The following is a 24,110-nucleotide window of genomic DNA, read 5'->3' as shown; positions in this document are numbered from 1 at the left end:
CGGCAGTGCAATGTGGGCCCAGGTCTAAGGCAGGCTCCCTGTCCCAGCCCAGAGTCCCCTCCTGTGTAACCAGGGAAAAATCAAAACTAAAAGAACCCCAATATGCCTCTGTTTCCCTTTTACAGGTCCAGGTTCTTGGACTTGCTATCAGGGTCTGTCACCTGAGGAAGCAGTTCCTGTGTCCCACCCTCCCTTCACAAGTGTGGTGTAAGAAAGAAGAGGAGAAACAAAAATTATGTTTGAGTCAGGTAAGTAGTGTATTAGGGTTGGTTACATGAAAGGGGTAAAGGGACAACCACAAGCAAACACAGAAAAACACAGCAAACAGTGGACTGCAACAAAGGAGCTTGAAGCTCAGGCCCAATATACCCCTCCCACGGCAACAATAATAAAACAAATCAAATCTCCTATATAGCCTACTGCTACTCCAATGTCCTCTACGGGCAGGTCAGATGATAGTGAGTGGTGGGTCCAGGACCTTCTACCCTCAGGCCAAACGCTGGCCTTTGGGGAGGAACATTGGATCTCAGCTGCTGGATGGTGACAAGCTGGTGGACCAAAGCTGCTGGGTGGTGGACCACAGGACCCTGGATGGCAGGTAAGTTGATGGAGTCACTGGATCCTTCACAGCTCTTGATCCAGAGATCCACGCAAAAGCCCGACTGCACATGGCTGCCTCCTGGACGGACAGCCCCGTGATGACATGGCATAGTTCCTTATAAAGAGTGAGTGGCGAAAAAGTTCTGAGGGGATGGCAGTTACAAGCCAGTCCCAACTGGTTTGAATCCGCTCTGGAGATGCAATACACATACAAAATTGAAAGCCACATTTTGAAAGTTTGACCATATGTTTTATTAAATTAAAAATGCTCTTAGTGAAAAACAAAACCCAAACCAATGCTATCAGTTCAACACACAGGAACAAGCCAGTGTGGTTTCTAGTTATAGAATGAGAAAACAAAGCAATTTTTAAGATGGTAAAAATGTCCTGTATCTATTTATAACCTTTGAACTGCGATCATGAGTGTTGATATACTACCTAGGTAATTTGGGATCTCTATATTTTTCAGCTTTAAAATGCGCAATTGCTGTTTCAAATCTAACATGGATCCAGGACTACCTTCTGTGCTATTGTTACTACATATATTCCCTTTATTTAGTTAATTAGCTGTGAATCACTAACAGTAGAATACAGTACTGTTTAATAAAGAGACAGTGAGCCACTCTCTAGCCTCATTTGAAAATGGAAAAGCAAGTAAACTCTCTGCCATTCACCTGTTAGGCTCAAGATAAACATCCCAACAAAAAGCTGCCAGTATTGATATATTTACATATGAAGATTCACTGGTTTTATCGGACAGTGATAATAGTTGAAGAGAGAGACCTTGTAAGTTTAGACTTTCAAAAACTCACTAGTTGAATTTTGTTTTCTTTAGAGCTTTCTTCTCTTATTTTAATTAAACCTTCCTTAGCCTGCTGGCTGAAGAACTAGGAACTTTTAATATTAACACTTACTTAAATTGCCTCTTGCTCTTTTCCAATCTATGACTAATACAAGCCACATGATAGGCCTCCTTGCAACATATGTGAGTAGTTTTATGTCTGGCATATAGGCATCAGCAAAGGGAATTATTTTATATCCCTGTGGTAAATGATCACTGGTGTCACAAAAAGGTCAATTATAAATCCTTATTTCATCCTTAAACCATCAAATGGGGCTTCTTTAGATTAGGTGTTTGCCCATACAGTCATATGATTTAGTGATAATGGCTCAGGCAGCACAGTAAAGTGAGGTGGGGGAAGGTGGCTTTAAGCCATCTTTATGCCTTCTGAATTCTGAGCCCAGCTGGAGTTGTGGCAGATTCTATACATTAAAGCAACTCCAAGGGGTGCTTTAATTTATGGGAGCTTTGAACATCCCCCTATGGATGCTCAGCCACTCCAGAAGAGCTAAAGGGCATACCTGCTCACACCCATTCCATCAGTCTCATGGTGCCCAAAGAAGCTCCAATCCCCAAGATAATCCCCAGAGAAAGAGAGGAGGGATTTAAACCAGTTATGGGTGCTCTATGACAGCTAATTCAGTGTGAAGGGGGCCACAGCAGAGGGGTGATATCAAAAGCAGGCATACAAAACAATCCAGCAGATTTAGATTACACGTGTCATGAGGTAATCTAAAATATTTAGGCACCTAAGTCCCCATTTTAGGCTCACTGTCATCCACAAAACTCCTACTCAGCTGCTGCCTAATACTTGAGGCACCTAAACTCACTCAACTCAAATTATTGCACTAAGTTTTCCCTTGGCGCCTAAGTTTGGCTTTGGGCATGTGCACTGCTGCCTGACTCAAGGCATCTGGGCACCTATTTCCTGCCTATGCCCCAATGAGATCCACGAACTGGGGGAAGATAGTCATTCACCACCTGTCTTGCATGCGAGTCCCAATCCAGTAAGGGTGCTCAGAGGCTATGTGATCAAGTCCAAATCAAAATCTGGATAGTGGTGGAGGCACTACCGCTGTCAATCTTATAACTTCTAACCCAGTAGTTGGTGCACTCACCTGAGACATAGGAGACCCAGGATCAATTCCTACCTTTGCCTGAGGAGAGGAAAGGGGATTTGAACAGGGGTCAGGAGAGTCTCTAAGCAATGTGGTACAGGATATTCTGATGTGGGGCTTCCTCAATCTTTGCTGTTGAAGCTATTCCATCGTGTATAATTAAAGATTTATCCCAGAAAGAAACTCATTAGAGTATAAAATAATTGTATTACCTTGGAACAAGTAACAAAAACATTGTTCCCATATTTCTTTTGTTTGAATTCTATCCTCTGCCTTCTTTTTTGTGAGTGTTAATACTTCATATACATTTAATTCTGTTAACCTGAAGCATTGTTTTTAAACAAGCCAGTCAAGCTGTTTGATCTTATAATACAGCCTTAAGCAGTTTTTATCATTTTTAACTTGGAAATTCTGCTGGGGGTAGAGTGAGATGATGTGTATGGTGTATTTGCCTAGCCTCTGCTCTATGCCTCCCTTGCAGACAGGAGTTAAAACCTACATGGGAGCTTGTGAGGAGAAAAGATGGTAGTGCAAAAGCAATTATAAAGGATAAGAGAAGAATGAGGCCCTCTGGATTCAAAATTCAGTTCAAATGGTTTCTCCTGCTCAATTTTCTGAACTAAAATCTAGCATTTATTGTCACATACCACCCAAAATATAGAAGGTGCTTTACAGAAAGAGCAAAGTCACAGTTCTTGCCCCTAAAAACTTGCATATTAAATCTAGACATAAGACAGTGACTCATTGGTACTATGTGGAGGAAGGGAGGATGAGGTTTACAGCAATAAAATTATGAAGTTGTGTAGTTTGCTATGTACATTTCACGGTGCTTGCTTTTTATTTTTGTTATATACATAATCACTTTTTGACAAGCTGAGTTTGTTCATAATATTATTAGTTCACTTATGTTTCACTTTGCATAATAGTTTGACTAGCTGCACTGAGAGTATATAGACAACAAACAACCTTGATGGTGATAAATCAGGGTCTATTTGGTGCCTGGTTAATTGAGCCATGTGAAGACATGCCATGCTGTGTTAGAATTATTATTAATATATTCTAAATCTCTATTATTGTAGCACCCAGAAGCCCTAGTCATAAACCAGCACCCCATTGTGCTTGGTGCTGTACAGACACTAGAAAAAGACAGTCCCTATCCAGGGCTGGATTTCCAATTAGGCACAGCAGGTACAGGCCTACCGGCACCGGTGTTCTAGGGCATCTTACCTCTCTAAAACTGTGTACAATACGGTCAGCTGTAGGTAGGGGGAGCGCTGAAGATGCTGTGCCTAGGGGCACATAAGGTGTAAATCAGGCCCTAGCCCTGTTCTAAGGTGCTTACAGTGTAAATAATCTCTTTCCTTCTTCAGCTGGTGGAAGGCAGACGGATCTTGAGGGTGGCTGAAACCTAAACTAATCTCAGAAGGGCTCTTATTGCAGACTCATCATGGTGAGTGCTTTCCCATAATAAATTAAACACTTTCCTTCCTGCCCTCACAAGTCTATATTCTGTGCCAGGCCCTGTCTATACTGAGGCTCATAATTAGGTTTGAAATAGTTTTCCAACAGTTTGTAACCAATCCTTGCCAGACACAACATGGAGGGGAAACGTCCAAGATGTGTGAGAGCACTTTTTCAAAGCACATAAAACGACACCTCATTTCATGAATTAAATTGAAAGTGATTAACTGGATTTTTTTTTTTTAAATCCATGCATGTCTTCATCTAAAAGTTCCTCCCTTGTGGCTTTAAAAATCTATTAATCTTCTGTATTCAATTTCCACTTTATCTTCCATGTATATTTTCTACTATACTTTGGCCACCTCTCTTAATACTTGCCCTGCCCTTCTCTCCTCTTTCCCCCTCCGTCAGCTGCACATTTTTGCCCCCTTTTCTTTCAACAATCATCTTCCCTCTCACACCTGCAAGTTTACCCATCTCGCTCATCTTCAGACACATCATATTTCCTCTCTGCCCTCCACAATTTGTCATGGTGTTTTAAAGGTACATAGAAATGATGTAGTACTTTCTGCATGTCGCTGTCTTCTCAATTATTCTGTAACATGTACTGCATGACTTTCAATACCGATAGCACCGTTTTGTCATCTGCCTACTCATATTGCCGAATCATGGAGAAAATCTTTTTCTCCACTAGGAAGAAGAGTAGTATAACTTGGCTGATACCAGCATAATCACCACTCACCAGGTTTCTGCTATCATCAAATGCCTATAAGATAGCACACCTACTCTGCATAAGAAACAACTTTTCAGATACCAGGTGAAAACTGGTGTTCTCCTGAACCTGGATAGAGAGTATTACAAACTCTTGTTTCACAACATGCTATTCATAAAGTATTTCTGACAAGTACAGTGCAGAATTCCTCTGTATCACCAGTTCCTGCTGCTTCTGGTGGCTAGGAAGGCCACCTTGCATCTGGATCTCCTTAAGAAGATGCCATGCCAAATAACAGAGAAGCAGCTGAAGTGGCTAAGATCTTACAAGACCTCATGATAGTGATTGTCCTGTCCATGTTTTCGCTGATCTGTGGAAATTCCTCACAGCTAGGATGAAGCAGCATGCCACATGCAGAAAACTCCTGTTAGGTTACCTTTGTCATATTTTAATAGTCAAAACACATGAGATTTATTAATTATTTAAACTTCAATAACCAGTTTCTCCGGTAAACTGAATCAGTTCCCAAGCTTTAAAATAAAAATTATAATTAACAGAATGTACAAACAGCATCTTGCTGAGTATTAGAGTGAAGCATTACACCTTCTCTCTGAGAGCAGTCAAAATGGCTGCTGCAAATCCTCCAGAGATTGTCAGAGCCTATCAGAGAACCAGAACTATATGAATTAAACCATGTGACCAGTTTCAATTAACCATACTCAAAAGTCACATCTAGATTAGACACCGTGGTGACAGGAGTACTAGATTGCTTAGGTAGAAATCTCAAAAATGCACTGTGAAAATCTTATGCAAAATTTACACAAAGTATCAAAACTTCATGCTCAACTTTGACAAGTTTTAACTAACACAATTCTTTAGCACAAACTGATCCTTTTATTCACAGTAGCTCTACAAATAAAAAAGGGACAAGTTAAGTGTTTTAATTTTCAGAGCCAATATTTCAGAGCTCTGCCTAATAGTCTGGTAACAAAATTCTACTTCAAAAAAAACTTCTACTTTTCATGGAGAAAAGAAAAAGTCCAGAAGAGAGATTTGGTCATCAACTCTCCTGTGAACCCAGTCTCTCACGTTCTACAGGTTCTTCTGGTTCAACCACCAACCTTGAGTTAGGCATGCTAACACCTTTTCTGCTGCTACTGGTATACTCACCAGCATATTCACTAGCAAAAATATCTCTTTTGCAAGATAGAGATGCCAGTTGCCAACTTGAGAAAAAGGAGCTGTCATTACAGTGCAAACTATTGATTAGCCCAGCTGTAAAAAATTGAAGAATCTGAAAGTAACCTCTAGAGCCAGAAGGACTGGGAAATAGTCAGGGGCGATAGTCCATTGGGAGAGTAGGGACTGGCTCCAGCCTAGTTATGGAAAATTACGTGACATTTTTCTTTCATTGAAATAGCTGTCCCATTAACTTTATCCATTCTACAAAATCTATCTACTGGCTGGCTAGCAGCAAATACAGAACACACATTCTACGTGTCTAAAACAGATAGTTTAACTGACTGCGTGCCACTGCAAAACCAGCAGCAAAACATCTTACAGGCCAGTTGCTCAATTTAGAGACTATTGCGAGAGTGATTCAGTGGAAAGAGAGATAAAGGAAGTATGTTAACATTCTCTCATCTTTCATCTTCATGTGTCTTATCTCATGTGTCTATTTCTTTTCTCTGTGGCAGCAGTGTTGAACACTAATGCTAGAAACCTTGATGCAATAGACACTTCTTAAAAGTGTTTATTTTTAGAGGATTTTCAATAATGCAGTAAGCACAGAAAAGCTGAGAAAGAATGACCTTGTAGTTAAGGCATTGGATTGGGATTTAGGAGATCTATGTTGTTTTCCTAGTTCTGCCATAGACATCTAGTGTGACCTTGGGCAAATCACATAATCTTTATGTGCCTCAGTTCCCCATCTATGAAATCTGATTACTACTACTACTACTATTTCCCCCTCTCCTTTATCTGTTTTGTCTACATAGTATATAGGCTCTTTGGGGGCAGAGAACATCCCTTATGTATTTTGATGTAGAGGTGCCTCTCGCAGCTACTGCAGTACTCTTAATATTAAGAGAATATATAACAAATAGTAAATACAGAGTGCTGAAATTCATGCAGATCCACAAAGTTTGTTTAGATGCATCATACAAAGAATTATTGATCCCTATGGAGCTTGATGATGTTCTCAGCTACCTCATTGGTACTTTGACACTGACTTCAAACAGATGCAAGATCAGGTCCATGGAATGTGAATATTTAATGCAGGTCAAGGTTAATAAGATTTTGGTAGATTAGTTAGAAAGGAGAACCACAGTGAAACGTTAGCATGCTTAGATATTTTAGTATGGAAATCTAAAGTTCTAGTTCATATGCATCAAGCAAAGCATAGCAGAGACTAATATTTTAATAGGACTGCAACACCTAACCTACCCCCTCTGAGTCCAGATGAGTCCAGTTATCAGTGAATGTTTGCATCGTATCTTCATGTACCACGTGGAAGGGATATTACATCATCTCTAGTTGAGATATAAATGTAAGCTCTAGCCCAGAGAGCTGAACTCCTGATCAAAGTATTTTAGTTCAGAGGCCAGCAAGATTGGGAAACATGCAGTTCACACACACACAGCTCCACAGAGGAAGGGGAGTGCTCTTTATTTTATCCTGCTTGGCCCCTGTTGGCCAATTTTTGTGGAAAGTAGTGCTTGGAAGGGATCTGGATCCTGTTGATTTACAAATCCTAGGCTGGTAAGAATGAAACAGAGAGAAAGTGAGGAGAAATTTAAAGAGGGGGCAAAAACCATCCAGTCATGAAGCTACAATACTTCAGATGTGACATTTCTCTCCTCTCCATTGTCTAAACCCTGGATAGTGTAGTTATAGGAAGGGTCGATCAATTTGGGGGCAGGATGAAATAGGAAGTAGTTATGTGGAGGAAAAAACTTAGAGTGAATGAAAACTGGATCTTCTTTCCAAAAAAGCAAAACAAGAACAACTCCATTAAAAAAAAAAAAAAAACTGAGTAATATTGGAACATTCTAACTAGTGTAGTAAATACTGTTCAATGATATTAAACAATTTGCAGTGTTGATAGAGAAAAAATTATGCTTCAGTATATACAAACACACACACATCAAACCAGAGTTAAAAATATTGCAAGTATTTTAGATTAGAATGACCCAGCTTTGAATGGCACATACTCTATGCCTACACCTTAAACACTCTTCAGTTTCTATGCATTTGATCTTTTTTTAAGCAAAGTAATTTTTTGTAAAATTAATTGTCTAAATGTCTTTCAGTCTGGTTTCACATTACAACATTATCGCCAGAGACCAACACTGATACTAATTAACTATACTTTACAGAATACCAACAACACCATGGGCATAAAGTGCTCAATGGCATGAGGGTTCTAACAATTTGTGCAGGGTTAATGAAGATATTTACTTGTAATTTTCCAGAAAACTCAGCTTGTACCCTAAGAGTATGTGGAGTAACTTTGATTAGGACAAATACTTCTTTTCATCCATAGCAAAGAAATTTCAGACCTACTAAACTGAGTACTGACTACCCTTGCTGCAGATTAAGCTGATTACTTCTTGTCCTACCTTCAGTGGACATGGAGAACAATTGATCACCACTATCCTCTTTATAACAGTCCTTAACATATTTGAAGATGGTTGGCAGGTCCCTCGTCAGTTCTTTTTTCTCAAGCCTAAACATGCCCAGTTTTTTTAACCTTTCCTCATAGTCAAGTTTTCTAAACCCTTTTTCACTTTTGTTTGATCTCCTCTGGACTCTCTCCAATTTGTCCACATCTAAACTGTGGCACCCAGTGGCATAGCCAGGTGGAGGGAACAGGGGGAGCAATAAAAAAAAGGTGCCACCCGCTGGGGCGCTTTTACTCACCCGATGGCGCTCTGGGTCTTCGGCGGCACTTTGGCAGCGGGCCCTTCACTCACTCTGGGTGTCTTCGGCAGCACTGAAGGTCCCGCCGCTGAAATGCTGCCAAAGACTCGGAGCGAGTGAAGGTCCCGCTGCCGAAGTACCGCCGAAGACCTGGAGCGCCGTCGGTGAGTAAAATGAAAGCGCCGCAGCGAGTGGCTCCTTTTTTTTTTTTTTTAAATCACTCCCCCGGGTGAGTACAAAGGCGCCAGGAAATTGACAAGGCGCCACTTGCGCTCAGTGCGGGAGCGGCCGCTCCCCCCCCAGCCACGCTACTGGTGGAACCAGAATTGGACACACTACTCCAGCTGAGACTTCACTAGTGCCACATAGAGTGGGACGATTATCTCCTGCATCTTACATACGACACTCCTATTAATACACCCAAAAATGATATTAGCCTTTTTCACAACTGAATTAGAGTGTTGACTCTCAATTTGTGATTTATTATAACCTCCACTTTTTGTAATGTGGCATTTATGCTTGGTGTTAACTAATAAATATACCTTGTTTCACAAAATGTAATTATATTGTGTGCACACTAGAGATAAAGTTAAAGTTCAACTACACAAAGTTAAAAACATTTCAGAAGCAATATAATAGGATACTTATAAAAACCAAGATTAAAAAAAAAATGTATAATCCTTCTGCCAGATGGTGTCAGCAGCAACCAGGGCTGGGGTCAATGTCTAGGGATTCCTCTTAAAATTACAAAACAGACTCCATCTCCCACCCAGATATCTGGGAAATGCGCTAGGCACTTCTAATTGGCAATTCAGTACTTCTCCACCTGCAAGCACTGAATCTGTGTAGAAAAAAAAGACTTTTATTAAGGGGAGAGGGAACACAGCAACAATGATTAAGTATGCAAACAATAAGTAAAATACACATCCCACATTACCTTGAGCAGTAGTCCTTTGCCTCAGGATCCTACCTCGCGGGGTGAAAGTCCAATGGACAAATAGACAAGGTGAGTGAGATATCTTTTATTTGGCCCAATAAAAGGTATTACCTCACTCACCTTGTCTCCCAAATATTGTGGGACTGACACAGCTACAGCAACACTGCATACAACAATGGACAAATGTCCCTTTAATGCACCACTCCCCCTTTCCCTCTGCTGTACCCCAATCATGGTGGTTGTCCAAGGTGAGCAAAATCCCTGAGTACTGGGGTGCATTCAGATGGGCTGACCTCCACTGCTGTTGCTTTGCTGCCACTGCCTTTGACACTTCTTGTCGCTGTCTCTGCTGCTCTGCAATATCCTTAGTCCAGTCCAGTCCTACAGCACCATAACCACCTAGCCCAGCTATCAGTAATCACAACTTTAGGATTTGCGGAGTAGAGGGTGCCTTTGATGCTACTGCTGCATCTTTCACCATGCCACCTTGAGCTGTAATACTGCATTCTGATGTTCCACCACCTAGCCCAGTTCTTAGTTGTTTCAGACCTTAGCGATTTCACTGGGTAGTAGAGAACCTCATTACTACTACCTCTTTTGCATTGTCTTTCACCACAACACTGTCCTCATACCAGGCCTAAGGCCCAGTTCCTAGATCAGCATATCAGCTCTAGTAGTTACTAAGAGACGAGGTTCTGAATTGATTCTAGTGAGCTCTGCCTTAAAACACTAATGAAGACAAATAAAATGGGAGCTAGAGCCCTTGAACACCAGGTAGAAACACTTGTCTATACCCCCCACTGACTTGCAGTTGGATGTGGCTCACTACCCTATGCTTAGCAAGGGAAGTTATAGTTATGGTGAACCCTCAATTGGGGCATATTAAATATGGTTCTGCTGTCCTTTAGTCATACAATAGGGGTAACAACATTTCATTACAGCGGCATCCATGACTTACATTAATTTTAACCTAAAACAGACAAAATCCATCACTTTGGAAAAGCAGGTATGTCAAGCGATCATCTTGGCAGAGCAGGTGTGTCTATGCTAATAAGGTCTGTTCATGAGGTCTTTTCCTCCAGTTCATCAATAGATGGCAGGAGAGAGCTCATTCAGACCTCTGGTTTACACGTTTATATATTTAAAAACACATAGGAAGTGTGGTGTGCTTTGCAAATGATCCTGTGGCTATCACAGGTGAGTGTAAATGTAGTCATGGTTCTCCTTGTTTTCCTTTGGAGTGGTAGGGGTAAGGGTTGATACTATGCTGCTACCTGTTACATTGGGGGGATACAGGGAACAGCGACCATGGAGTCTTTCATGGATTTCATGGGCTGCTGTGTTTGGGATCTTTAGACATGTAATTTAGTAATATTCTGCAACATCTGTGTGTGTTACCTGATCAAAGCCATAATATCATAGTGCACTTCCTGCTGCACCTCTCGGTCCATTTGACTCTCCTCCAGCAGTTCTTAGTTCTCCCTGGTCTTGTACATTCAGCCCCTCCAGTCTCTCTGTTCACGGCTATAAACAACTGGAGGATCTCACATAGCAGATCCTTCCTAGTTTGCTTCTTTTTTTGCCTGATGTGGGTCAGACATTCAACTGGTATGGAGGGGGCACCTTTCAAGGTCACCATGCCAAAGGCTGCTGATTAAAAAAACATGACCATGATCAGATGTGGACTGTTTTTTAATTTATTTTCAAACATTTTACAAATAAATTGGGGAATCAAAGGTGAATGCCTTTGCTCACTAGATGCACGGGTGGGCACCATTTTTAAAAAGAAAAGAAAGGAGGGGGAAGGAAGGGAGTAGGTTTTGGTCATTGAAAAGGGAAACAAACAGGGTTATAAGGAATAATGCATCTATATACTTACTGAGCTCCCGTCCCTTTCATCTGCTGTGCTCACCTGGCAGGCATGGTTTGCATCTTCTTTGGAGTCCTGTCCTCCCCTCCCCGCTGCATACTGCAGGGCTCCCTGTACCTGGCTCATGCAAAGTGTCCACAGTTAGATTTGGGGGGCTGGCAGGGTCCCCGCCAAGTGTGGCATGCTATTAATTAGTGGTAGATCTGTGGGGTGGCCTCAGCTTTGTTGTCTTCCCTTGCCTTCTGATATGCCTGCTAATGTTCCTTTTCTTTCACCCAGCACCGTTGTGCCCCAGGCTTAGCATCCGCTTCGCAATCTGCATGTAGATATCTGAATTTCTTCAGCTGCCTTGACCACTCCCAGCTTCACCTCTCACCTTTCCCCCTCGCACCCGACAGGCCCTGACCAACCCCAGCTCCACCTCTCACCCCCCGCCCCATGACAGGCCCTGCCCAACATGAGCTCCACCTTTCTTCCCCCCCTCCCCTGACCAACCCCAGCATCACCTCTCACCACCACCACCCCCAGACCAACTCCAGCTCCAACTTTCTCCCCCCTCCCACCTTGACCAACCCCAGCTCCACCTCTCACCACACCCATGCCCACAGGCCCTGACCAACCCCAGCTTAGGGTTGCCGATTTTCTCATTCCAGAAAACAGAACACTCTTGCCCTGCCAACTGCCCCGCCCCTTCCCCAAGGCCCCGCCCCTGCCTGAGGCCCCACCCCCCACACTCCATCTCCCTCCCCCATCCCTGGCTCTCCCCCACCCTCTCTCATGTGCTCATTTTCACTGCAAGGCCCAAACAGGCCTATTTATTGCTTTGACAGATGTATTATGCTAAGTTCAGGTTTTATTTGTTACAGGATGATAGAGCTGGCAGCAAAATAGTCAAAAAGGGTAATTTAAAAAAAATGAAATTTCAAAGGTTTTCACGATTCTTTCCCTCCTCTCTTCCCATTTTTCGTAACCAGCTCCATGTTTTTTTGTTCACTAAAGTTATTGCAATTTTATGTGTGGAATTAGGACCATGCATTATCACAGCTGCAATGGGTTCATTAAAGGCCCACTCCCAAAGCCCAAATCCAAATTCATAGAGCACAACCACAGAAATGCACATCTGTCCAGATAGCTGTAAAAATAAATCTGTAGAAACTGACTCCCACACCTATCTACAGCTACACATGTGTATTCATGTATACACATCTAGCATGCACTAACACATATACTTCCACATTATTTAATATTACAATTGTTGTTTAGTGCCTAGAGACCCCAACTAAGATCAGGGCTCCAGGGTGGTAGGTTCTGGACATAGACATAAAAAGAGAGAGTCTGCAACAAAGAGTTTATAATGTAGCTAGACAAAGGTGGGGAGAAATGTATGATATACTGTCTCTTCTGCAATTACTAGTCAACAACAGCCACCCTTTAAGAAATAATACATTTCTTTTAGAGTTCCTTTCTCTTTTAAAAACTTGTTATGGAATTAATACACACACATTTTATGTCATCAATTTTTTGTGCGCAAGCCAGCAAAAGGAATAAAAGTCAAAGCTTGGCTGTAAATTTTATTCACTCCAGTATACACACATATGCGGCAATACACGCACCTCTCTACACAAAGACACACAGTTTCTTACACACGTCCAATGCATGCACGCACACACTTGCCTACACAGAGACACTTTTTCATACACTTTTCCAGGGGCTGCCTAAATCACCCAGCTGGGAAGGGAGGAGAGTGGGCTGGAGGGAAAAAGATGGTTTGGGAGGAGAGAGGATGGGGAGGGAAAGAGACCACAGAGGAGAGCAAGGTGGGGGTGAAGGGAGGCAGTGAAGGAGAGAGGCGGTGGTGTGGGGGGTATGTGGGGTGGATGGGGATGCAGGGGGCGGCAGAAAGCTACAGCTGCATGAGGATGTGTGGGGCACAGGGGTGGATAGGGATATATGGGAGTGCAGCGGTGTATGGAGGTGAATGGGGTGCAGGAGTGTGGGGGGTGAGGGCCATGGGTATGGCGGTTCTGGGAGGTGGAGAGAATGGGTGGGAGAACACTGTAAAGCGTACAGGGCTGGGATGGGTAGGTGGGGGGGTCAGGATGGGATGGAACGGGGAGGGATGCAATGACAGGGGGATGGGAGTGTGTGGGGGGTAAGGACAGGGAGGGATGCAGTGACGGGGATGGGTGTGTGGGAAGGGGGGGATGCAGTGAGGTGGATGGGGGTGCAGCCCCCATTACCAGCACTTGGAGACGAGGCTACACATACCTCCAACTCCTGGGTGCCGGCGATGGGGCGACAGACCGCATGGTTTACTGCAGGGCATGTGCTTCAGCTTGAGCCCAGCCGTGCGAGGAGAAGAGGGCCGGGCAGCGAAGAGAGAAGCGCACGCCACGTGACCCCTAAACAGCTGCCTGCTGAGCGCTCTCAAGTGGCGCTAGTTCTTTTCCTGCCCTGACCCAGCCAATGGGAGCTGCGCCTGTGGGCAGGGCAGTACGTGGACCCACGGGCAGCCCCTAAGGCTAGGAGTCGGATATGCCGGTTTCTTCCTGACCCAGGCGTTGCGTGGGCTGGGCGCTAGCAGGGAGCCTGCCAGCCCTTCTGCGGCGCCCCAAACCGGACATTCAGCGGCCCGGTCAGTGGTGCTGACTGGAGCTGTCAGGATTCCTTTTCGACTGGGTGTTCTGGTCCAAAACCGGACACCTGGTCACCCTACCCCAGCTCCACCTCTCACCCCACCCTTCCCAGGCAGGCTTTGACCAACCCCAGCTCCACCTCTCACCTCCCCCACCACAGACAGGCGGTGGCCAACCCCAGCTCCACCTTTCTCGCACTCCCCCTTGGCCCCGACCACCCCCCAGCTCCACCTTTCTCGCGCTCCCCCCGGCCCCAACCAGCTCCAGCTCTCCTGCCCCCCAGCTCAATCGGTTCCCCTGCTGTCAGAGCACGAGGGGCGGCACCTGCGGGGTCCGCCCCCGTCTCCTCCCCTCCCCTCCTCTCCTCTCCTCCAGCCGGAGAGCCCGAGACCCAGCGGGAGAAACCAGCGGCGGTAGCGCAGGCAGGGGATTCGCAGCGCAGCCTCTCGGCGTGCGGGAAAAAAGGGGCTTTGGGGGGCTCGGAGCGCGCTGGACCCTTCTCTCCGCCCCGCATGGTAAGGGGCGGCCCCGGCCGGGCCCTGCGGCTCGGGGTCCCTGGCTCGCCTCTCCTGGCCCCGCTTGGGAGGACACAAAGGTAGCGGAGCGGAGGCAGGGAGCGGGGTCCGCTGCTCGCTCGCTGTGTCAGTCACCCCGGGAGCGCGGAGCGGGCTGCAGCGGCAGGAGGCGGCTCGGAGTTAATTGAGCTCTGTCAGCATAACGCCTGTTTACCCTGGCTGCGCATCAGCCCTCCGGGGCTCCGGCCCTTTGTTACCGCTCTGCGCTCAGGGCAGTAGCACGCTGGCGGGGACAAGCCCCACGGGGCTCGGTCAGCTGCGCGCGTGGAAGCCCCTCGGGAGGGAAGGTGGCGCGGAGGCGCCGCTGGGCGTGGGAGGGATTCGGGGGGTGCAGGTGGTTGGTTCTTCCGTAGCTTCTCCCTCCCCAAAAGTTACTAGGCCAAAGGCTCGCCAATAGGCGGCTCAGTTGCGTTGCTGTTCGCGAGATGCCGGTATAGCTCGATTAATAAACTAGTGCCAGGAAGGGGGGTGGATCAGGTCCTGGGGTGGGGTTTGTTGATGAACGTTTCCCGAAACGGCCGAGCCCGCATTTTGCTCATGTTGACCATGAAGGCGTACTTGGGCTTTCCTCTTTTGCTGTATGGTTTTGGGATTATTTGCTGTGTGCGTGAACCGCACTGATGTGTTGACAGTTGAAGGTGACCGTAGTTTTACTCTGAGACACGAGGCAAGGGATATATAAATAATCGGAGGATGGCTGCTTAGTATTTTACTAATGCTGTTGTTGATTAATTTCTTTTGGCCTTAGTCTTTATTTGCATGAATTGTCTAGCGATGCTTACTTTAAGAAGTTCCACATGATAAAAAAAGGCAAATGCTTTTGATCATAATATGTCTGCTAAACTACAGGGTACCTCTTGTCACTTTGAAGTACAAGCTGGCTTTCTTTTTAATGATTTCCTTTATTGTCACATTCTCTCACTTGCCTGACTTCTTTGCTAGTGTAAAACAAGTTTGGGAAACTGGTTTTGAAGTCAATTAGGATGCAGTTTTCCAAAAGCATCTGAGTAATCTGAAAATTCCACCCTTTTATAAATAATTTTCCTTTTATTATTTTGAAATATCTGAAGGAACAACATTTTAACCCATCATATGTGCTTTAATTTTATGGAGAAGTGTTTGAACCCCGAAGTATTTTGGAGGGTAGACCAATTGCCTCCGCTCACTGGCCCCAAACCTGCAAACACTAATGCATATGCTGCACTTTAAGCACATTATGTCACATACTTAAAGTTCAGCACATATGTGTTTGTAGGATCAGGACCATAAATGTTTACTGGTCTTTGGCAAATACCTTGAAAGTGTGAGATCAAAACATGCCTTTTGTTTCCCAGAATTAGTGACTGTGCTGGCTTCCCCATGAAAGAAATGTTTTTAGGGAAATATATTATTTTATTTTTTCCACACAAAATGACACAATTCAAATGAAATGTAATTAAAACTATTTAAAATTATAAATAAAAAAGAAAAGAACAATAGTCTTTCATAATTTGAGGTTAGTGGAAGTCACAAATGAAGGATTTTTAAAAAATATTATTTAGAGCTAATAGACTCAATAGGTATTAACTCCTGTTGACAATAGTTTCTTGCACTTGACCTGATAAGAGAGAGTTTGGGTGGCCCTTCACAAAGCCCTACCAGGTTGAAGGACTGGTAGAAGGATTCCAGCAGTTTTCCATCTGAAAGGCCTAAGTATACAGTATAGTCTGCTTTATTTTTCCTCTGTTGTTTGGTATTTGACCTATAAATAAATGTGAAGGCCTTATATACTGATTGCCAAGCCTATTATGTGACCATTAATTCAATGTTACTTCCCCATGATGGAATTAGTAGGGAATAGAGACTTTATTTTCCCTGAAGACATTAATAAACCCTTATCCAAGCGAAATTGCTAGTCAAGTTCTGTTAAAAACAAAACAAAAAGCTATGGAATTGGTGTGTTTTGATTTTGTTTTGTTTGCAAGGGAAGAAAAAAATCTCTGTATATTCCCCAGCCTTTTAGGAGATAAGATTAGAAAAATCATTGAATGCTTTCAGGCTTAGAACCTAAACATATGCATAATTTTACTTATATAAGTAGTCCTACAGAAACTATGGATTACTCTCATGAGTATAATTAAGTGCATGCTTAACTGTGAGCAGGGTTTGGTTTCATACCTGAAAGTACAAATACCTGTTCAGATAGGTTAACAAATATGCAGTATAGCCTTAAAATTTCACAGTGCTTGCAAAGCATGTATTTTTGAATTGTTTAATAAAATAAATATTAGTATAAAATATTTTGCATGTTTCTGCACATTTGTCACCCCAGATTATTACAATATTACAGCCAACCAGAAATATTGGGAGTAGGCAATAAGGCAGTAGGACTAGATTTGCAAAAGGATTTAGATGCCTAGCTGCCACTTTATGTGCCTAAATCCCAGAATCAGGTCTCACTGAGATCTAAAAAACCTCCACATTGCTGCTTCCCAGCTTTGCAGGCACGTAAATTCACTTGGCACCTCAGTTTTGGCAGTAAAGTTTTGCCTCTGAGCATGTGCGTTTCAGCCCCCGCTGGGCATCTGGACACCTAAGCCCCAGACTGAAGCACATATAGGGGAAAAGTAAGGGTTTGTCTGCTTGACTTGCCTGCGGGGCCCAGTCCAGTAGATTTGCTCTGAGCTTGCCTACTGGATTGGGTCCTTATAGGTGGGTTTATGCAAAATGGAGGAGTAGCGCGCTCTCACAGCTTTTAGCCCAGTGGTTAGGGTACTCATGGGAGACGGCTGAGACCTACATAAGAGGGGGAAGGGATTTGTCACCTCTCAGGTGAGTGCCCTAACTGAGATATGGGATGTTCTGGTGTGTTTGAAGGTGTTGCATTGTGAATAAACAGTGAAAGAATCATTATGCCAGAGAGAGTGAGCAAGCATAAGAATGACTATATAGCCTGGTGGTTAGATCAGTCACTTGGGAGGTGGGGGGATCCAGTCTCCTGGCTCCAATGACTTTTCTTAATTATTTACCCACCATTGAACAGCTTCAATAGGAGAAACTGAGGGAACTGCACGTGACAATATCCCATAACCCAGTGATTAGGGCACTCACCTGAGAGGTGGCAGATCCCTGTTCATATCCCTTCAGCTTGAAGGTGGACTTGAACTGGAGGTCTCCCACATCCCAGGTGACTACCCTAACCACTATGCTAAAAGTTATAAGGGAGGTGGTTTCCTCTTTTGCTCTTGGCTTCATACCAAACTGTGTAGGTGCCCAATGCCAAGACAGGGTTTGCAGATAAGAATCCCGAGCAGAAGAAGGTGCCTCTTTGCAGCTTGGATTTAGGTACCTATCTCAGAGGAGGGAGGGACAGGGTTTAGCACAAGCCCCTCAATTTGGCACCTCCCATTGGCTAGTTTTGGTGAGGAGCTGCCTAGGGTGCTGGTTTTTGTGAATCCCATTTTGAGGCATCTGTCCCTCCCCATTCATTATATAGGGAGGCTAAGTGCCTAGCCCAGGCTTTGTGCATCCATTGATTTTTCTAGGCACCTAAGTTAGGCATAGCAATGTTCAGGGTAACCATGCCTAAGTTCCTTTGTGAATCTAGCCCTGGTGTAAATTGCAAGTGCACTATGTGTATACTATGTTGCAAGAGGGAATATTGAGAGAGCTGGGAGATAATGGACAAGTTGAATGTTGAGCTTGTATTATATGGTTTAAAATGTGATATTTTTTATTATCCTGTGCAGAGGCATTATACCATGGAACAAAGGGATGATAGTATAGCTATATGAAATGTTTGCATAAATTCAAAACACCCCAAATCAGGGCTAGTTCAAAGTTTTCTTAAGATCATAAATATTAGCCCTGGTCCTTGAAAGTTGAGTGGAATGGGGTTGCTGCACTTTGTAAACACAAGGAAGGAGAGGAATTGTTTAGCATAATTCAAACTGCTATGTCTAGGAGTTATGGGATAACAGTGAACAAAATTTTTTTTAGGCTAAATGTGAGTGTGTGTGGGGGAGATTTCTTGTTGAGACAGCTGTAATACTGTGAACACACAGTTGCTGAGGCATCTAAAACTAGACTGAAATAGTACTCAAGGATAAACTGTAGGAAACATTTCACCAATTAGTAGTGGGATAAACAAGACAATTTAATGGGTCTTTCCCCAAAATTCCATTACATATTTTCAGGACACTTTAATATGGTACAATTGTTATCTAACCTGGATGAAAATAAAAATTTAAGTTTGAGTAGTGTGCCTTTCTTTTGTGTAGCATATTTCATTCCAAAAGATCCTAAAGTGCATTTATGTTCTGTGTGTATGTTCTGTTTCTAATTGTTTCACCAACCACTGAAATGCAGCCAACTCTGGGTGAAATGTGGCAGCTGTTAACCAGGCTTAGCAACAGTCCACAGTAATTCAAGATGGGAAGTGAAGAAGAATACCATGTCTAATTGAAACAACAGGGGGCATTTGGATAGGTAATTGACAAAACCTGGAACTTGGGCAAGATGCCAGGAAATCACATCCTTACTCTTGTGAAAAGTGCCATGAAATCTTTAATGTGAAAGTGTATCAGAGCTTTAGTTTTATACCCTGGACTATATAGCCCCTTCAAGACTTTAAACAATTTTTGCATACTTTTGCACCATCATCTCTCTTATGTATTAGGTGGTTGACTTTAGAAGATATGGCCCCTTCAGGACTTAGAATTTTGCATACTCTTGCACCATATCTCTTACATAATAGGTGGTTGAATTTAGAAGAGATGTTTTCAGTTGTTTATGTTTATAGAAGATAAGCCTGGAAAAGAGAACGGTTTGTGAAGTACAGCTAACAAATGGAGAGACAGGAGTAGGCCTTCACATATTGACAAGGATATCCTTTGTGGGATTAGTGCTGTGAACTTCACCTTACTGGATATTAACAAGCAATGAAAATAGTTATGACTATTCAAATTACTTCAGAATATGTTACATTAACAAAGGTAAAATGACAACAAACTTTCACTGTCTCAATAAAATGAAACAATTATATTTGTGCAGTGCAGGTTTTGAAAAATCTTATTTTCTCAGAACTTTCCTTTACAAATGCTCTGAAAAGAATGCCTCTAGTATGAATAACAATGCAAAAACAGTGCCTAGAATAACCTTTATGTTAAAAACAGCTTTTTTGAGGGAGAAAAACAATAATCATTAATACTGTATTTTACATGCAAGTTCAGGCCCTTAATGTACATTTTTGCACACCCCAAACTCCTCTCGACTTCAGTGGAGTTTGGGGTGTGTTCCGAATGCTGAACAGGATCGTAAAGTAATGAGAGAAATACTGATGGAATAAACACAAATAATTTAATGCTAATTTTGTAAGAAGTTCATATAGATTTTCCATGTGGGAAAATTTGGGGGTTATTTTTGGTGCCATAATAAAATATACATACAGCAGATTTCAGTGAACAAAAAGTGATTAGACCAAGGATGTGTTCATAGCTTTATACAGTCAGTGTCGCCCATATTAAGTGGGTTAAAAACAGGTTAACTGATTGCAAAAAGTAACTCTAAATGGAGATTCATTCTATGGTGGTGTTTCTGGTGTTCTTGACCCAATGCTATTCAATATCTTTATAATTGAAGAAAATATAAAATCATTATTCATAAAATCTGCAGATGATACAAATTGATGAGGCGTCAAAAAAATGAGGGGGACACGTCAGTTATACAGAACAATCTGGATGGCTTGCTAAGGTGGATTCATTTGAACAACATGCATTTTAATATGGGTAAATGTAAGGTCTCACATGTAAGATTAAAGTATGCAGGTTACACTTACAAAATGGGTGACAGTATCCTAGAGTGCAGCAACACGGTAAAGATCTTAAGGTAATGGCAGATAACTACAGCATCATTCTGGGCATTCTGTTCTGTTTAGTGCGATCGCTGAATGCATAAGCAGAGAAATATCAAGTTAGGATTATGGAGGTGGTATTACCTCTGAATTTGGCATTAGTGGAACCATTACAGGAATACTATGTCTAGTTGTGATGTCCACACTTAAAAAAGATGTTGAGAAATTGGAGAAGGTTAAGAAAGAGCAGCAAAAATGATTTGAAGTCTGGAAAATGTGCCTTACTGTGAGAGACTTAAGAAGCTCAACCTATTTATCCAAGAGAACATTAAAGTGTCTTAGTCATAGTCTACAAGTACCTACATGGGGAAGAGATTTCTGATAGTAGATGGTTCCTCAGTATAGCAGGAAAAAAGGCATAATGAGGTCCAATGTTTGCAGCTAAACAAATTCAGACTAGAAATACAGGACAATTTTTTTAACAGTAGCAGTAATTAACCACTGGAACAATTTATCTAGGGATGTGGGGAATGCTCCATCATCTTGAAGTCTCTAAGACTGGATGCCTTTCTAAAATATATACCATAATTTAAATAGAAGTTACGGGGTTGATGCAGAAATTTCTGGACAAGTTTCTGTGGCCTGTGTTATGCAAGAGGTGAGACTAGATAATCATATATGGCTTGAAAATATATGAAGAAGGGGTGGTTACAACATATCTTTTTATCAATTCAGGAAACCTTTATATTAAGAGTTAATCATGCAGAAAGGAATGTTGCTTTACTAGGAAACTGTAAAGTCTTAATTGAGAACTTTATATTATTTTTAGCACATTTAATGTTAGTTTAGTGTGTGTATGTATAAAATGTGACTTTTGCATAAAATGTACCACCATCAAATTAATGAAGGCATTAGGTTCTTCATACTTCTAGTGTCAGTAGAAACCAACTCTTTCAGTTTTAGTCCCCACTACAATGTCTCTTCCTTTTTCAAAGAACTTGAAGCTTTTATTACTCAGCTTTAAGGACCTGCTGGTCCAAATAAATTTGTAATTTTTTAAGATCCGCAAGGATGAAGCATTTTTACATGGTATGTCAATAGTGAAAAGGAAGACGGTTCATTATATAAGTGATTCTAAAATGTAGTTATTGTTTTGGGTATCTCCTGGAGTCACGGCAGCTGGTTCCTGTTTTATTGTGTAATGCTGTGATGTCCTGGCTTCCATGAAACTCTTTTTGGGACATGCTGGATCATAAGGGATCAGGTAAGTGGATTTTTTAAAAAATATATTATCAACTAATATAGCACCCAAACTTTTCATGGCACTTCATAAAGATTTAATAGAATGTTTGCCTCCTCTCAAGGGCTTAGATACTATATAGGTATTTTAAACACGGTTAATTCAATCATTTGGCATATTTAAACTTATGGTAAATTGCTACTGTTGTGAAAGACGGTTTTTTAAGTTCAATATATTGTGAAAATAAAATCAAAAGTGCTAGGATTTTCAGGGGTTTTTCTGAGTCACTGTGATAAGATGTGACAAAAGCCTTCATTTAATATTCTCCATGTAGAGCCAAAAAAGTTTTTGGAAGCAGATATAAAATCAACAGCAAGACAGTGTGGGTAGACTTAAGATACTGTTACATGAGAGCATATTAGACATCTGTCATAGTGGTTCCATGAACAAGCCTTCAGTGACTTTAGCTCTGTAAGGATGTTGAATAAAGACACTCAAATTCCACCCCCAACTGTAGCATGTGCTTCACCTTTAGTGGTTTTCTTAAAGAACAATTGTGTGAGTAGTATATATAATCAGGGCCCTTTGATGTGAAGTGAAATTTAATTCTTGAATGTAACTGTGGTGTGAAATGCATTGAGAGGATGTTATTTACTTTTTAATAACAAAGGCTGATCCGTAGATCTCCTTGCTCTTAAAGATTAGGCTTTAGCTAGAATGAACAGCGTGAAAGTTGTTAAAAAGTCACTTATATGGGTGGCTATTTTAAATTAGTTTAACTATATAAGTTGTAGTGGAACCAGGGCCAGCTCCAGGCACCAGCTGAGCAAGCTGGTGCTTGGGGCGGCAGAATGTTGGAGGCGGCATTCTGCCCAATCCTAGGGTGGAAGGCTGCTTTTTTGTTGTTGTTGTTCTCGTTCCGATCTGGCTGCCCTGTAGGGGGTGGCGGCGCGGAGAACTGCCCTGCAGGGCGCTCTGGTTCTCTTCCTTCCCTCCCCGCGGATCGGAGCGGAGCCCTCGCAGCAGGAGGTGGCGCAGCGGGAGGGGCCGCTTGGCAGCGCCCCTGCTGTAGCCCTAGCCGCCACCTTCTCTCTCTCTCTCCCGCCTGCTCTCTCCCCCAGCCTTTTTTTTTTTTTTTTTGCTTTGCCGTTCTGGCCGCCCCGTTTTTTTTTTTTTTTTTGCTTGGGGTGGCCAAAAAGCCAGAGCCGGCCCTGAGTGGAACACTTTGCTAGTCCTTTCTCTGTCTTTTTGCTCAGAATTCAGCTGTGTGGTTCCTTGGCCATGCTAGTCACCTGAAACTTATTACACCAGTTCTCCAAAGGTGGCACTTTTTGAACCTTGTATACCTTTTGCACCTATTATACCACAGGCGGATTTACAGTAAAACACAGGGTGCCCTGGCATGGGGCCCCCCAATGACGGGGACCCCAGGGCTGGGCAGCTGCAGGGGCAAAGACTGGGTCCTGCCGGCTCCTGGGGCTCCTGCTGCAGACTCTGCACCCACCAGTAGCCAAGCCACCCCCTCCCCCACCTCTTCCCTGCCTCCTCCCCCAAGTGTGCTGCGTTCCCGCCCCTCCCCCTCCCAGCACTTCCCCTGCTGCCAAAGAGCTCTTTGTCATGCTCCGGTTGCTCCGGGAGGGAGGGGCAGGAGCGGGGCGGCAGCGCACTCGGGGGAGGAGTCCTCCCAGACCCTGCATCCACAGCCCTCAGCCCCCTACTGCACCCTAAGTCCTGGCCAGACCCTGCACCCCAATGTTTTTTTTTATTTTTTTTTTAATAAAGTAGTCTTATCCAAAGCGCTTTACAATAGTTAGCTAATGGTACACCTCTACCTCGATATAACGCTGTCCTCGGGAGCCAAAAAGTCTTACTGCGTTATAGGTGAAACTGTTATATCAAACTTGGTTTGATCCACTGGAGTGCGCAGCCCTGCCCCCCCCGGAGCGCTGCTTTACCGCGTTATATCCGAATTCATGTTATATCAGGTCGCGTTATATCAGGGTAGAGGTGTACAAACAATATTTGGAAAGATCATTAAGTGGTCTGCCGAGACCCTCAGTGATTTTCAACTGGTCTGTGGAAAAATAAGTTAGACTACAAAAACTATCAAGGTACCTCACTTTATTTTCATTTACTTCCTATTACTTATAGGAGGAGGATAAAGGAAAAAAAGAATGAAAAAGAGGGGCGGGGGGTGGAGATAAGAGAGAATGGTCTTTTGCTTGGCTGGGTCCCAAGGAGGGGCCCCAAAAATTAGTGGGGCCCTGTGCTCAGTTTCATTCTAAATCCGCCACTGTATTACACCAGTTCTCCAAGGGTGGCACCAGCTTCCTAATGGATTCTGAGTATGATTCAGGCTGTTGATATTT

General features: G+C 43.1%; 1 protein-coding gene and 1 long non-coding RNA gene across 7 annotated transcripts in view; one reads left to right on the top strand and one right to left on the bottom strand.

The window, feature by feature from the left end:
• Positions 1-233: 233 nt before the first annotated feature.
• Positions 234-14,223, bottom strand: LOC128831389 (uncharacterized). 2 transcript variants are annotated; one of them, XR_008443791.1, is made up of 4 exons: positions 13,729-14,223; positions 11,470-11,577; positions 10,989-11,240; positions 234-791 (listed from the first exon to the last, which is right to left on the bottom strand). It is a non-coding gene; the product is annotated as an uncharacterized LOC128831389 (long non-coding RNA). The 2 variants fall into 2 exon arrangements; XR_008443790.1 differs by lacking the exon at positions 13,729-14,223 and having other exon boundaries at positions 11,470-11,852.
• A 163-nt stretch (positions 14,224-14,386) lies between these two features.
• GREB1L (GREB1 like retinoic acid receptor coactivator) overlaps positions 14,387-24,110 on the top strand; it is a 217,850-nt gene continuing 208,126 nt past the window's right edge. For 3 of the 5 annotated variants that reach the window (XM_054017720.1, XM_054017719.1, XM_054017716.1), the window contains exon 1: positions 14,387-14,611. The gene's annotated coding sequence lies outside the window, so the exon portion shown is untranslated. Of the gene's footprint in view, positions 14,612-21,671; positions 21,766-24,110 lie in introns of all 5 variants that reach the window. The other 2 variants (XM_054017717.1, XM_054017722.1) reach the window with 2 other exon arrangements.

The sequence above is a fragment of the Malaclemys terrapin genome, chromosome 2 (assembly GCF_027887155.1).
Source record: "Malaclemys terrapin pileata isolate rMalTer1 chromosome 2, rMalTer1.hap1, whole genome shotgun sequence".
Lineage (NCBI taxonomy): Eukaryota > Metazoa > Chordata > Testudines > Emydidae > Malaclemys > Malaclemys terrapin.
Note: the sequence above shows the minus strand (reverse complement) of the source record. Positions and strands in the feature narration are given on the sequence as shown.